Source organism: Canis lupus, chromosome 28 (assembly GCF_048164855.1).
Source record: "Canis lupus baileyi chromosome 28, mCanLup2.hap1, whole genome shotgun sequence".
Taxonomy (NCBI): Eukaryota; Metazoa; Chordata; class Mammalia; order Carnivora; family Canidae; genus Canis; species Canis lupus.
The window spans coordinates 44,417,103-44,430,058 of NC_132865.1; positions in this window are offsets into that span (position 1 = coordinate 44,417,103).

The window sequence follows — 12,956 nt, forward strand, 5'->3', positions numbered from 1 at the left end:
CTAGGAAATCGCTTGATTGAGCTTGGAGGCACTCGTCTTGTGTGCCGGGAGATTCCAGTTACCTCTCCCAACACTTGCGTCAAGCAGCGAGCCTAGGCCTTTTGGAAGCGAAAGGTAGCGGCAGGCAGGATGTTGGGTTACAGGCCATAAGCTCAACTCTCAGAAGTGTGTATGCATGGGTGGCAGATGTCTGCTACCCACTCGGACATGGGAGTTGGAACCTAGCTACACTCCTATTGAAGAAGGACTTTGGAAATCGCTGTATTCAACTCAGATACACGGGAGTTCAGGCCCAATGCTTACACATGCTTTTCCCACAAACTATCCCAGCCACTAACAGAAGGAGGTTAGCAGGTATGTCTACAGTCAGGCAGGATGCGGGAGGGTCCTGCCCTGTCCTCAGCTCTCACAGGGAAGCATGCCTTGAAGCCAGCTCTCAACTAGCTGCATTCTTATGACAGTGTGAAGGTAGCAGTATTCTGAGTAAGGAGGTTCCCAGATTACCACTCTACTGCACCTGGAGATACCCTCCAGGTCTGCATTGTTAACTTGCGTCTCAGAAGCCTGTGGCAAACGTCTCTGGTGAAGACCTGCGAAACTCACTCTGCAGGCAGTGTGGAACTGTGAGGGACTGAGGGTGAGCTCAACTCTCAGAAGTAAGATGCTTTTGGACAAGGCGTTCAGCTACCTTCTCACGTATGGAACTTAGTATGTAGCACCTGTCTACCCCAGGAATTACTAGGCTATCGCTGGAATGAGCTTGGAGGCACTAGTCTTGTGTGCCGGGAGATTCCAATTACCTCTCCCAACACTTCCGTCAAACAGCGAGCCTAGGCCTTTTAGAAGTGAAAGGAACCAGCAGGCTGGATGGGGAGGTACAGGCCTTAAGCTCAACTCTCAGAAGTGTGTATGCAGGGGAGACAGATGTCTGCTACCCACTCTGACATGGGAGTTGGAAACTACCTACACTCTGATTGAAGAAGGCCATTGGAAATCGCTGTATTCAACTCAGATACACAGGAGTTCAGGCCCAATGCTTACACATGCTTTTCCCGCAACCTCTCTCAGCCACTAACATTAAGATGTTAGCAGCTGCGCCTACAGTCAGGCAGGATGCGGGTGGGTTCTGCCCTGTCTTCAGCACTCCCAGGGAAGCATGCCTAGAAGCCAGCTCTCAACTAGCTGCATTCTTATGGCAGTGTGAAGGTAGCAGTATTCTGAGTAAGGAGGTTCCCAGATTACCACTCTACTGCACCTGGAGATACCCTCCAGGTCTGCATTGTTAACTTGCGTCTCAGAAGCCTCTGGCAAACGTCTCTGGTGAAGACGTCCGAAACTCACTCTGCAGGCAGTGTGGAACTGTGAGGGACTGAGGGTGAGCTCAACTCTCAGAAGTAAGATGTTTTTGGACAAGGCGTTCAACTACCTACTCACGTATGGAACTTAGTATGTAGCACCAGTCTACCCCAGGAATTACTAGGAAATCGCTTGATTGAGCTTGGAGGCACTCGTCTTGTGTGCCGGGAGATTCCAGGTACCTCTCCCAACACTTGCGTCAAGCAGCGAGCCTAGGCCTTTTGGAAGCGAAAGGTAGCGGCAGGCAGGATGTTGGGTTACAGGCCATAAGCTCAACTCTCAGAAGTGTGTATGCATGGGTGGCAGATGTCTGCTACCCACTCGGACATGGGAGTTGGAACCTAGCTACACTCCTATTGAAGAAGGACTTTGGAAATCGCTGTATTCAACTCAGATACACGGGAGTTCAGGCCCAATGCTTACACATGCTTTTCCCACAAACTATCCCAGCCACTAACAGAAGGAGGTTAGCAGGTAAGTCTACAGTCAGGCAGGATGCGGGAGGGTCCTGCCCTGTCCTCAGCTCTCACAGGGAAGCATGCCTAGAAGGCAGCTCTCAACTAGTTGCATTCTTATGACAGTGTGAAGGTAGCAGTATTCTGAGTAAGGCGGTTCCGAGATTACCACTCTACTGCACCTGGAGATACCCTCCAGGTCTGCATTGTTAACTTGCGTCTCAGAAGCCTGTGGCAAACGTCTCTGGTGAAGACCTGCGAAACTCACTCTGCAGGCAGTGTGGAACTGTGAGGGACTGAGGGTGAGCTCAACTCTCAGAAGTAAGATGCTTTTGGACAAGGTGTTCAGCTACATTCTCACGTATGGAACTTAGTATGTAGCACCTGTCTACCCCAGGAATTACTAGGCTATCGCTGGAATGAGCTTGGAGGCACTAGTCTTGTGTGCCGGGAGATTCCAATTACCTCTCCCAACACTTCCGTCAAACAGCGAGCCTAGGCCTTTTAGAAGTGAAAGGAACCAGCAGGCTGGATGGGGAGGTACAGGCCTTAAGCTCAACTCTCAGAAGTGTGTATGCAGGGGAGACTGATGTCTGCTACCCACTCTGACATGGGAGTTGGAAACTACCTACACTCTGATTGAAGAAGGCCATTGGAAATCGCTGTATTCAACTCAGATACACAGGAGTTCAGGCCCAATGCTTACACATGCTTTTCCCGCAACCTCTCTCAGCCACTAACATTAGGATGTTAGCAGCTGCGCCTACAGTCAGGCAGGATGCGGGTGGGTTCTGCCATGTCCTCAGCACTCCCAGGGAAGCATGCCTAGAAGCCAGCTCTCAACTAGCTGCATTCTTATGGCAGTGTGAAGGTAGCAGTATTCTGAGTCAGGAGGTTCCAAGATTACCACTCTACTGCACCTGGAGATACCCTCCAGGTCTGCATTGTTAACTTGCGTCTCAGAAGCCTCTGGCAAACGTCTCTGGTGAAGACGTCCGAAACTCACTCTGCAGGCAGTGTGGAACTGTGAGGGACTGAGGGTGAGCTCAACTCTCAGAAGTAAGATGTTTTTGGACAAGGCGTTCAACTACCTACTCACGTATGGAACTTAGTATGTAGCACCAGTCTACCCCAGGAATTACTAGGAAATCGCTTGATTGAACTTGGAGGCACTCGTCTTGTGTGCCGGGAGATTCCAGTTACCTCTCCCAACACTTGCGTCAAGCAGCGAGCCTAGGCCTTTTGGAAGCGAAAGGTAGCGGCAGGCAGGATGTTGGGTTACAGGCCATAAGCTCAACTCTCAGAAGTGTGTATGCATGGGTGGCAGATGTCTGCTACCCACTCGGACATGGGAGTTGGAACCTAGCTACGCTCCTATTGAAGAAGGACTTTGGAAATCGCTGTATTCAACTCAGATACACGGGAGTTCAGGCCCAATGCTTACACATGCTTTACCCACAAACTATCCCAGCCACTAACAGAAGGAGGTTAGCAGGTAAATCTACAGTCAGGCAGGATGCGGGAGGGTCCTGCCCTGTCCTCAGCTCTCACAGGGAAGCATGCCTTGAAGCCAGCTCTCAACTAGCTGCATTCTTATGACAGTGTGAAGGTAGCAGTATTCTGAGTAAGGCGGTTCCGAGATTACCACTCTACTGCACCTGGAGATACCCTCCAGGTCTGCATTGTTAACTTGCGTCTCAGAGGCCCCTGGCAAACGTCTCTGGTGAAGACGTGCGAAACTCACTCTGCAGGCAGTGTGGAACTGTGAGGGACTGAGGGTCAGCTCAACTCTCAGCAGTAAGATGTTTTTGGACAAGGCGTTCAAATACCTACTCACGTATGGAACTTAGTATGTAGCACCAGTCTACCCCAGGAATTACTGGGAAATCGCTGGATTGAGCTTGGAGGCACTAGTCTTGTTGCCGGGAGATTCCAGTTACCTCTCCCAACACTTCGGTGAAGCAGGGAGCCTAGGCCTTTTGGATGCGAAAGCTAGCTGCAGGCAGGAGGTAGGGTTACAGGCCATAAGCTCAACTCTCAGAAGTGTGTATGCATGGGAGGCAGATGTCTGCTACCCACTCGTACATGCGAGTGGGAACCTACTACACTCTGATGAAAAAGGACTTTGGAAATCGCTGTATTCAACTCAGATACACGTGGGTTCAGGCACAACGATTCCACATGCTTTTCTCACAACCTTTCCCTGCCACTAACATGAGGACGTTAGCAGCTCCTTCTACAGTCAAGCAGGATGCGGGAGGGTTGTGCCCTGTCCTTAGCTCTCACAGGGAAGCATGTCTTGAAGCCAGCGGTCAACTAGCTGCATACTTATGGCAGGGTCAAGGTAGCAGTATTCTGAGACAAGAGGTTCCCAGATTACCACTCTACTGCACCTGGAGATACCCTCCAGGTCTGCATTGTTAACTTGCGTCTCAGAGGCCTCTGGCAAACGTCTCTGGTGAAGACGTGCGAAACTCACTCTGCAGGCAGTGTGGAACTGTGAGGGACTGAGGGTCAGCTCAACTCTCAGCAGTAAGATGTTTTTGGACAAGGCGTTCAAATACCTACTCACGTATGGAACTTAGTATGTAGCACCAGTCTACCCCAGGAATTACTAGGAAATCGCTTGATTGAGCTTGGATGCACTCGTCTTGTGTGCCGGGAGATTCCAGTTACCTCTCCCAACACTTGCGTCAAGCAGCGAGCCTAGGCCTTTTGGAAGCGAAAGGTAGCGGCAGGCAGGATGTTGGGTTACAGGCCATAAGCTCAACTCTCAGAAGTGTGTATGCATGGGTGGCAGATGTCTGCTACCCAGTCGGACATGGGAGTTGGAACCTAGCTACACTCCTATTGAAGAAGGACTTTGGAAATCGCTGTATTCAACTCAGATACACGGGAGTTCAGGCCCAATGCTTACACATGCTTTTCCCACAAACTATCCCAGCCACTAACAGAAGGAGGTTAGCAGGTAAGTCTACAGTCAGGCAGGATGCGGGAGGGTCCTGCCCTGTCCTCAGCTCTCACAGGGAAGCATGCCTTGAAGCCAGCTCTCAACTAGCTGCATTCTTATGACAGTGTGAAGGTAGCAGTATTCTGAGTAGGGAGGTTCCCAGATTACCACTCTACTGCACCTGGAGATACCCTCCAGGTCTGCATTGTTAACTTGCGTCTCAGAAGCCTGTGGCAAACGTCTCTGGTGAAGACCTGCGAAACTCACTCTGCAGGCAGTGTGGAACTGTGAGGGACTGAGGGTGAGCTCAACTCTCAGAAGTAAGATGCTTTTGGACAAGGCGTTCAGCTACATTCTCACGTATGGAACTTAGTATGTAGCACCTGTCTACCCCAGGAATTACTAGGCTATCGCTGGAATGAGCTTGGAGGCACTAGTCTTGTGTGCCGGGAGATTCCAATTACCTCTCCCAACACTTCCGTCAAACAGCGAGCCTAGGCCTTTTAGAAGTGAAAGGAACCAGCAGGCTGGATGGGGAGGTACAGGCCTTAAGCTCAACTCTCAGAAGTGTGTATGCAGGGGAGACAGATGTCTGCTACCCACTCTGACATGGGAGTTGGAAACTACCTACACTCTGATTGAAGAAGGCCATTGGAAATCGCTGTATTCAACTCAGATACACAGGAGTTCAGGCCCAATGCTTACACATGCTTTTCCCGCAACCTCTCTCAGCCACTAACATTAGGATGTTAGCAGCTGCGCCTACAGTCAGGCAGGATGCGGGTGGGTTCTGCCATGTCCTCAGCACTCCCAGGGAAGCATGTCTAGAAGCCAGCTCTCAACTAGCTGCATTCTTATGGCAGTGTGAAGGTAGCAGTATTCTGAGTCAGGAGGTTCCAAGATTACCACTCTACTGCACCTGGAGATACCCTCCAGGTCTGCATTGTTAACTTGCGTCTCAGAAGCCTGTGGCAAACGTCTCTGGTGAAGACCTGCGAAACTCACTCTGCAGGCAGTGTGGAACTGTGAGGGACTGAGGGTGAGCTCAACTCTCAGAAGTAAGATGCTTTTGGACAAGGCGTTCAGCTACCTTCTCACGTATGGAACTTAGTATGTAGCAGCAGTCTACCACACGAATTACTAGGCAATCGCTGGAATGAGCTTGGAGGCCCTAGTCTTGTGTGCCGGGAGATTCCAATTACCTCTCCCAACACTTCCGTCAAACAGCGAGCCTAGGCCTTTTAGAAGTGAAAGGAACCAGCAGGCTGGATGGGGAGGTACAGGCCTTAAGCTCAACTCTCAGAAGTGTGTATGCAGGGGAGACAGATGTCTGCTACCCACTCTGACATGGGAGTTGGAAACTACCTACACTCTGATTGAAGAAGGCCATTGGAAATCGCTGTATTCAACTCAGATACACAGGAGTTCAGGCCCAATGCTTACACATGCTTTTCCCGCAACCTCTCTCAGCCACTAACATTAGGATGTTAGCAGCTGCGCCTACAGTCAGGCAGGATGCGGGTGGGTTCTGCCCTGTCCTCAGCACTCCCAGGGAAGCATGCCTAGAAGCCAGCTCTCAACTAGCTGCATTCTTATGGCAGTGTGAAGGTAGCAGTATTCTGAGTAAGGAGGTTCCCAGATTACCACTCTACTGCACCTGGAGATACCCTCCAGGTCTGCATTGTTAACTTGCGTCTCAGAAGCCTCTGGCAAACGTCTCTGGTGAAGACGTCCGAAACTCACTCTGCAGGCAGTGTGGAACTGTGAGGGACTGAGGGTGAGCTCAACTCTCAGAAGTAAGATGTTTTTGGACAAGGCGTTCAACTACCTACTCACGTATGGAACTTAGTATGTAGCACCAGTCTACCCCAGGAATTACTAGGAAATCGCTTTATTGAGCTTGGAGGCACTCGTCTTGTGTGCCGGGAGATTCCAGTTACCTCTCCCAACACTTGCGTCAAGCAGCGAGCCTAGGCCTTTTGGAAGCGAAAGGTAGCGGCAGGCAGGATGTTGGGTTACAGGCCATAAGCTCAACTCTCAGAAGTGTGTATGCATGGGTGGCAGATGTCTGCTACCCACTCGGACATGGGAGTTGGAACCTAGCTACACTCCTATTGAAGAAGGACTTTGGAAATCGCTGTATTCAACTCAGATACACGGGAGTTCAGGCCCAATGCTTACACATGCTTTTCCCACAAACTATCCCAGCCACTAACAGAAGGAGGTTAGCAGGTAAATCTACAGTCAGGCAGGATGCGGGAGGGTGCTGCCCTGTCCTCAGCTCTCACAGGGAAGCATGCCTTGAAGCCAGCTCTCAACTAGCTGCATTCTTATGACAGGGTGAAGGTAGCAGTATTCTGAGTAAGGAGGTTCCCAGATTACCACTCTACTGCACCTGGAGATACCCTCCAGGTCTGCATTGTTAACTTGCGTCTCAGAGGCCTCTGGCAAACGTCTCTGGTGAAGACGTGCAAAACTCACTCTGCAGGCAGTGTGGAACTGTGAGGGACTGAGGGTCAGCTCAACTCTCAGCAGTAAGATGTTTTTGGACAAGGCGTTCAAATACCTACTCACGTATGGAACTTAGTATGTAGCACCAGTCTACCCCAGGAATTACTGGGAAATCGCTGGATTGAGCTTGGAGGCACTAGTCTTGTTGCCGGGAGATTCCAGTTACCTCTCCCAACACTTCGGTGAAGCAGCGAGCCTAGGCCTTTTGGAAGCGAAAGCTAACTGCAGGCAGGAGGTAGGGTTACAGGCCATAAGCTCAACTCTCAGAAGTGTGTATGCATGGGAGGCAGATGTCTTCTACCCACTCGTACATGCGAGTGGGAACCTACTACACTCTGATGAAAAAGGACTTTGGAAATTGCTGTATTCAACTCAGATACACGTGGGTTCAGGCACAACGATTCCACATGCTTTTCTCACAACCTTTCCCTGCCACTAACATGAGGACGTTAGCAGCTCCTTCTACAGTCAAGCAGGATGCGGGAGGGTTGTGCCCTGTCCTTAGTTCTCACAGGGAAGCATGTCTTGAAGCCAGCGGTCAACTAGCTGCATTCTTATGGCAGGGTCAAGGTAGCAGTATTCTGAGACAGGAGGTTCCCAGATTACCACTCTACTGCACCTGGAGATACCCTCCAGGTCTGCATTGTTAACTTGCGTCTCAGAAGCCTCTGGCAAACGTCTCTGGTGAAGACCTGCGAAACTCACTCTGCAGGCAGTGTGGAACTGTGAGGGACTGAGGGTGAGCTCAACTCTCAGAAGTAAGATGCTTTTGGACAAGGCGTTCAGCTACATTCTCACGTATGGAACTTAGTATGTAGCACCTGTCTACCCCAGGAATTACTAGGCTATCGCTGGAATGAGCTTGGAGGCACTAGTCTTGTGTGCCGGGAGATTCCAATTACCTCTCCCAACACTTCCGTCAAACAGCGAGCCTAGGCCTTTTAGAAGTGAAAGGAACCAGCAGGCTGGATGGGGAGGTACAGGCCTTAAGCTCAACTCTCAGAAGTGTGTATGCAGGGGAGACAGATGTCTGCTACCCACTCTGACATGGGAGTTGGAAACTACCTACACTCTGATTGAAGAAGGCCATTGGAAATCGCTGTATTCAACTCAGATACACAGGAGTTCAGGCCCAATGCTTACACATGCTTTTCCCGCAACCTCTCTCAGCCACTAACATTAGGATGTTAGCAGCTGCGCCTACAGTCAGGCAGGATGCGGGTGGGTTCTGCCATGTCCTCAGCACTCCCAGGGAAGCATGCCTAGAAGCCAGCTCTCAACTAGCTGCATTCTTATGGCAGTGTGAAGGTAGCAGTATTCTGAGTCAGGAGGTTCCAAGATTACCACTCTACTGCACCTGGAGATACCCTCCAGGTCTGCATTGTTAACTTGCGTCTCAGAAGCCTGTGGCAAACGTCTCTGGTGAAGACCTGCGAAACTCACTCTGCAGGCAGTGTGGAACTGTGAGGGACTGAGGGTGAGCTCAACTCTCAGAAGTAAGATGCTTTTGGACAAGGCGTTCAGCTACCTTCTCACGTATGGAACTTAGTATGTAGCAGCAGTCTACCCCACGAATTACTAGGCAATCGCTGGAATGAGCTTGGAGGCCCTAGTCTTGTGTGCCGGGAGATTCCAATTACCTCTCCCAACACTTCCGTCAAACAGCGAGCCTAGGCCTTTTAGAAGTGAAAGGAACCAGCAGGCTGGATGGGGAGGTACAGGCCTTAAGCTCAACTCTCAGAAGTGTGTATGCAGGGGAGACAGATGTCTGCTACCCACTCTGACATGGGAGTTGGAAACTACCTACACTCTGATTGAAGAAGGCCATTGGAAATCGCTGTATTCAACTCAGATACACAGGAGTTCTGGCCCAATGCTTACACATGCTTTTCCCGCAACCTCTCTCAGCCACTAACATTAGGATGTTAGCAGCTGCGCCTACAGTCAGGCAGGATGCGGGTGGGTTCTGCCCTGTCCTCAGCACTCCCAGGGAAGCATGCCTAGAAGCCAGCTCTCAACTAGCTGCATTCTTATGGCAGTGTGAAGGTAGCAGTATTCTGAGTAAGGAGGTTCCCAGATTACCACTCTACTGCACCTGGAGATACCCTCCAGGTCTGCATTGTTAACTTGCGTCTCAGAAGCCTCTGGCAAACGTCTCTGGTGAAGACGTCCGAAACTCACTCTGCAGGCAGTGTGGAACTGTGAGGGACTGAGGGTGAGCTCAACTCTCAGAAGTAAGATGTTTTTGGACAAGGCGTTCAACTACCTACTCACGAATGGAACTTAGTATGTAGCACCAGTCTACCCCAGGAATTACTAGGAAATCGCTTGATTGAGCTTGGAGGCACTCGTCTTGTGTGCCGGGAGATTCCAGTTACCTCTCCCAACACTTGCGTCAAGCAGCGAGCCTAGGCCTTTTGGAAGCGAAAGCTAGCTGCAGGCAGGAGGTAGGGATACAGGCCATAAGCTCAACTCTCAGAAGTGTGTATGCATGGGAGGCAGATGTCTGCTACGAACTCATACATGCGAGAGGGAACCTACTACACTCTGATGAAAAAGGACTTTGGAAATTGCTGTATTCAACTCAGATACACGTGGGTTCAGGCACAACGATTCCACATGCTTTTCTCACAACCTTTCCCTGCCACTAACATGAGGACGTTAGCAGCTCCTTCTACAGTCAAGCAGGATGCGGGAGGGTTGTGCCCTGTCCTTAGCTCTCACAGGGAAGCATGTCTTGAAGCCAGCGGTCAACTAGCTGCATACTTATGGCAGGGTCAAGGTAGCAGTATTCTGAGACAGGAGGTTCCCAGATTACCACTCTACTGCACCTGGAGATACCCTCCAGGTCTGCATTGTTAACTTGCGTCTCAGAGGCCTCTGGCAAACGTCTCTGGTGAAGACGTGCGAAACTCACTCTGCAGGCAGTGTGGAACTGTGAGGGACTGAGGGTCAGCTCAACTCTCAGCAGTAAGATGTTTTTGGACAAGGCGTTCAAATACCTACTCACGTATGGAACTTAGTATGTAGCACCAGTCTACCCCAGGAATTACTAGGAAATCGCTTGATTGAACTTGGAGGCACTCGTCTTGTGTGCCGGGAGATTCCAGTTACCTCTCCCAACACTTGCGTCAAGCAGCGAGCCTAGGCCTTTTGGAAGCGAAAGGTAGCGGCAGGCAGGATGTTGGGTTACAGGCCATAAGCTCAACTCTCAGAAGTGTGTATGCATGGGTGGCAGATGTCTGCTACCCACTCGGACATGGGAGTTGGAACCTAGCTACGCTCCTATTGAAGAAGGACTTTGGAAATCGCTGTATTCAACTCAGATACACGGGAGTTCAGGCCCAATGCTTACACATGCTTTACCCACAAACTATCCCAGCCACTAACAGAAGGAGGTTAGCAGGTAAATCTACAGTCAGGCAGGATGCGGGAGGGTCCTGCCCTGTCCTCAGCTCTCACAGGGAAGCATGCCTTGAAGCCAGCTCTCAACTAGCTGCATTCTTATGACAGTGTGAAGGTAGCAGTATTCTGAGTAAGGCGGTTCCGAGATTACCACTCTACTGCACCTGGAGATACCCTCCAGGTCTGCATTGTTAACTTGCGTCTCAGAGGCCCCTGGCAAACGTCTCTGGTGAAGACGTGCGAAACTCACTCTGCAGGCAGTGTGGAACTGTGAGGGACTGAGGGTCAGCTCAACTCTCAGCAGTAAGATGTTTTTGGACAAGGCGTTCAAATACCTACTCACGTATGGAACTTAGTATGTAGCACCAGTCTACCCCAGGAATTACTGGGAAATCGCTGGATTGAGCTTGGAGGCACTAGTCTTGTTGCCGGGAGATTCCAGTTACCTCTCCCAACACTTCGGTGAAGCAGGGAGCCTAGGCCTTTTGGATGCGAAAGCTAGCTGCAGGCAGGAGGTAGGGTTACAGGCCATAAGCTCAACTCTCAGAAGTGTGTATGCATGGGAGGCAGATGTCTGCTACCCACTCGTACATGCGAGTGGGAACCTACTACACTCTGATGAAAAAGGACTTTGGAAATCGCTGTATTCAACTCAGATACACGTGGGTTCAGGCACAACGATTCCACATGCTTTTCTCACAACCTTTCCCTGCCACTAACATGAGGACGTTAGCAGCTCCTTCTACAGTCAAGCAGGATGCGGGAGGGTTGTGCCCTGTCCTTAGCTCTCACAGGGAAGCATGTCTTGAAGCCAGCGGTCAACTAGCTGCATACTTATGGCAGGGTCAAGGTAGCAGTATTCTGAGACAGGAGGTTCCCAGATTACCACTCTACTGCACCTGGAGATACCCTCCAGGTCTGCATTGTTAACTTGCGTCTCAGAGGCCTCTGGCAAACGTCTCTGGTGAAGACGTGCGAAACTCACTCTGCAGGCAGTGTGGAACTGTGAGGGACTGAGGGTCAGCTCAACTCTCAGCAGTAAGATGTTTTTGGACAAGGCGTTCAAATACCTACTCACGTATGGAACTTAGTATGTAGCACCAGTCTACCCCAGGAATTACTAGGAAATCGCTTGATTGAGCTTGGATGCACTCGTCTTGTGTGCCGGGAGATTCCAGTTACCTCTCCCAACACTTGCGTCAAGCAGCGAGCCTAGGCCTTTTGGAAGCGAAAGGTAGCGGCAGGCAGGATGTTGGGTTACAGGCCATAAGCTCAACTCTCAGAAGTGTGTATGCATGGGTGGCAGATGTCTGCTACCCAGTCGGACATGGGAGTTGGAACCTAGCTACACTCCTATTGAAGAAGGACTTTGGAAATCGCTGTATTCAACTCAGATACACGGGAGTTCAGGCCCAATGCTTACACATGCTTTTCCCACAAACTATCCCAGCCACTAACAGAAGGAGGTTAGCAGGTAAGTCTACAGTCAGGCAGGATGCGGGAGGGTCCTGCCCTGTCCTCAGCTCTCACAGGGAAGCATGCCTTGAAGCCAGCTCTCAACTAGCTGCATTCTTATGACAGTGTGAAGGTAGCAGTATTCTGAGTAGGGAGGTTCCCAGATTACCACTCTACTGCACCTGGAGATACCCTCCAGGTCTGCATTGTTAACTTGCGTCTCAGAAGCCTGTGGCAAACGTCTCTGGTGAAGACCTGCGAAACTCACTCTGCAGGCAGTGTGGAACTGTGAGGGACTGAGGGTGAGCTCAACTCTCAGAAGTAAGATGCTTTTGGACAAGGCGTTCAGCTACATTCTCACGTATGGAACTTAGTATGTAGCACCTGTCTACCCCAGGAATTACTAGGCTATCGCTGGAATGAGCTTGGAGGCACTAGTCTTGTGTGCCGGGAGATTCCAATTACCTCTCCCAACACTTCCGTCGAACAGCGAGCCTAGGCCTTTTAGAAGTGAAAGGAACCAGCAGGCTGGATGGGGAGGTACAGGCCTTAAGCTCAACTCTCAGAAGTGTGTATGCAGGGGAGACAGATGTCTGCTACCCACTCTGACATGGGAGTTGGAAACTACCTACACTCTGATTGAAGAAGGCCATTGGAAATCGCTGTATTCAACTCAGATACACAGGAGTTCAGGCCCAATGCTTACACATGCTTTTCCCGCAACCTCTCTCAGCCACTAACATTAGGATGTTAGCAGCTGCGCCTACAGTCAGGCAGGATGCGGGTGGGTTCTGCCATGTCCTCAGCACTCCCAGGGAAGCATG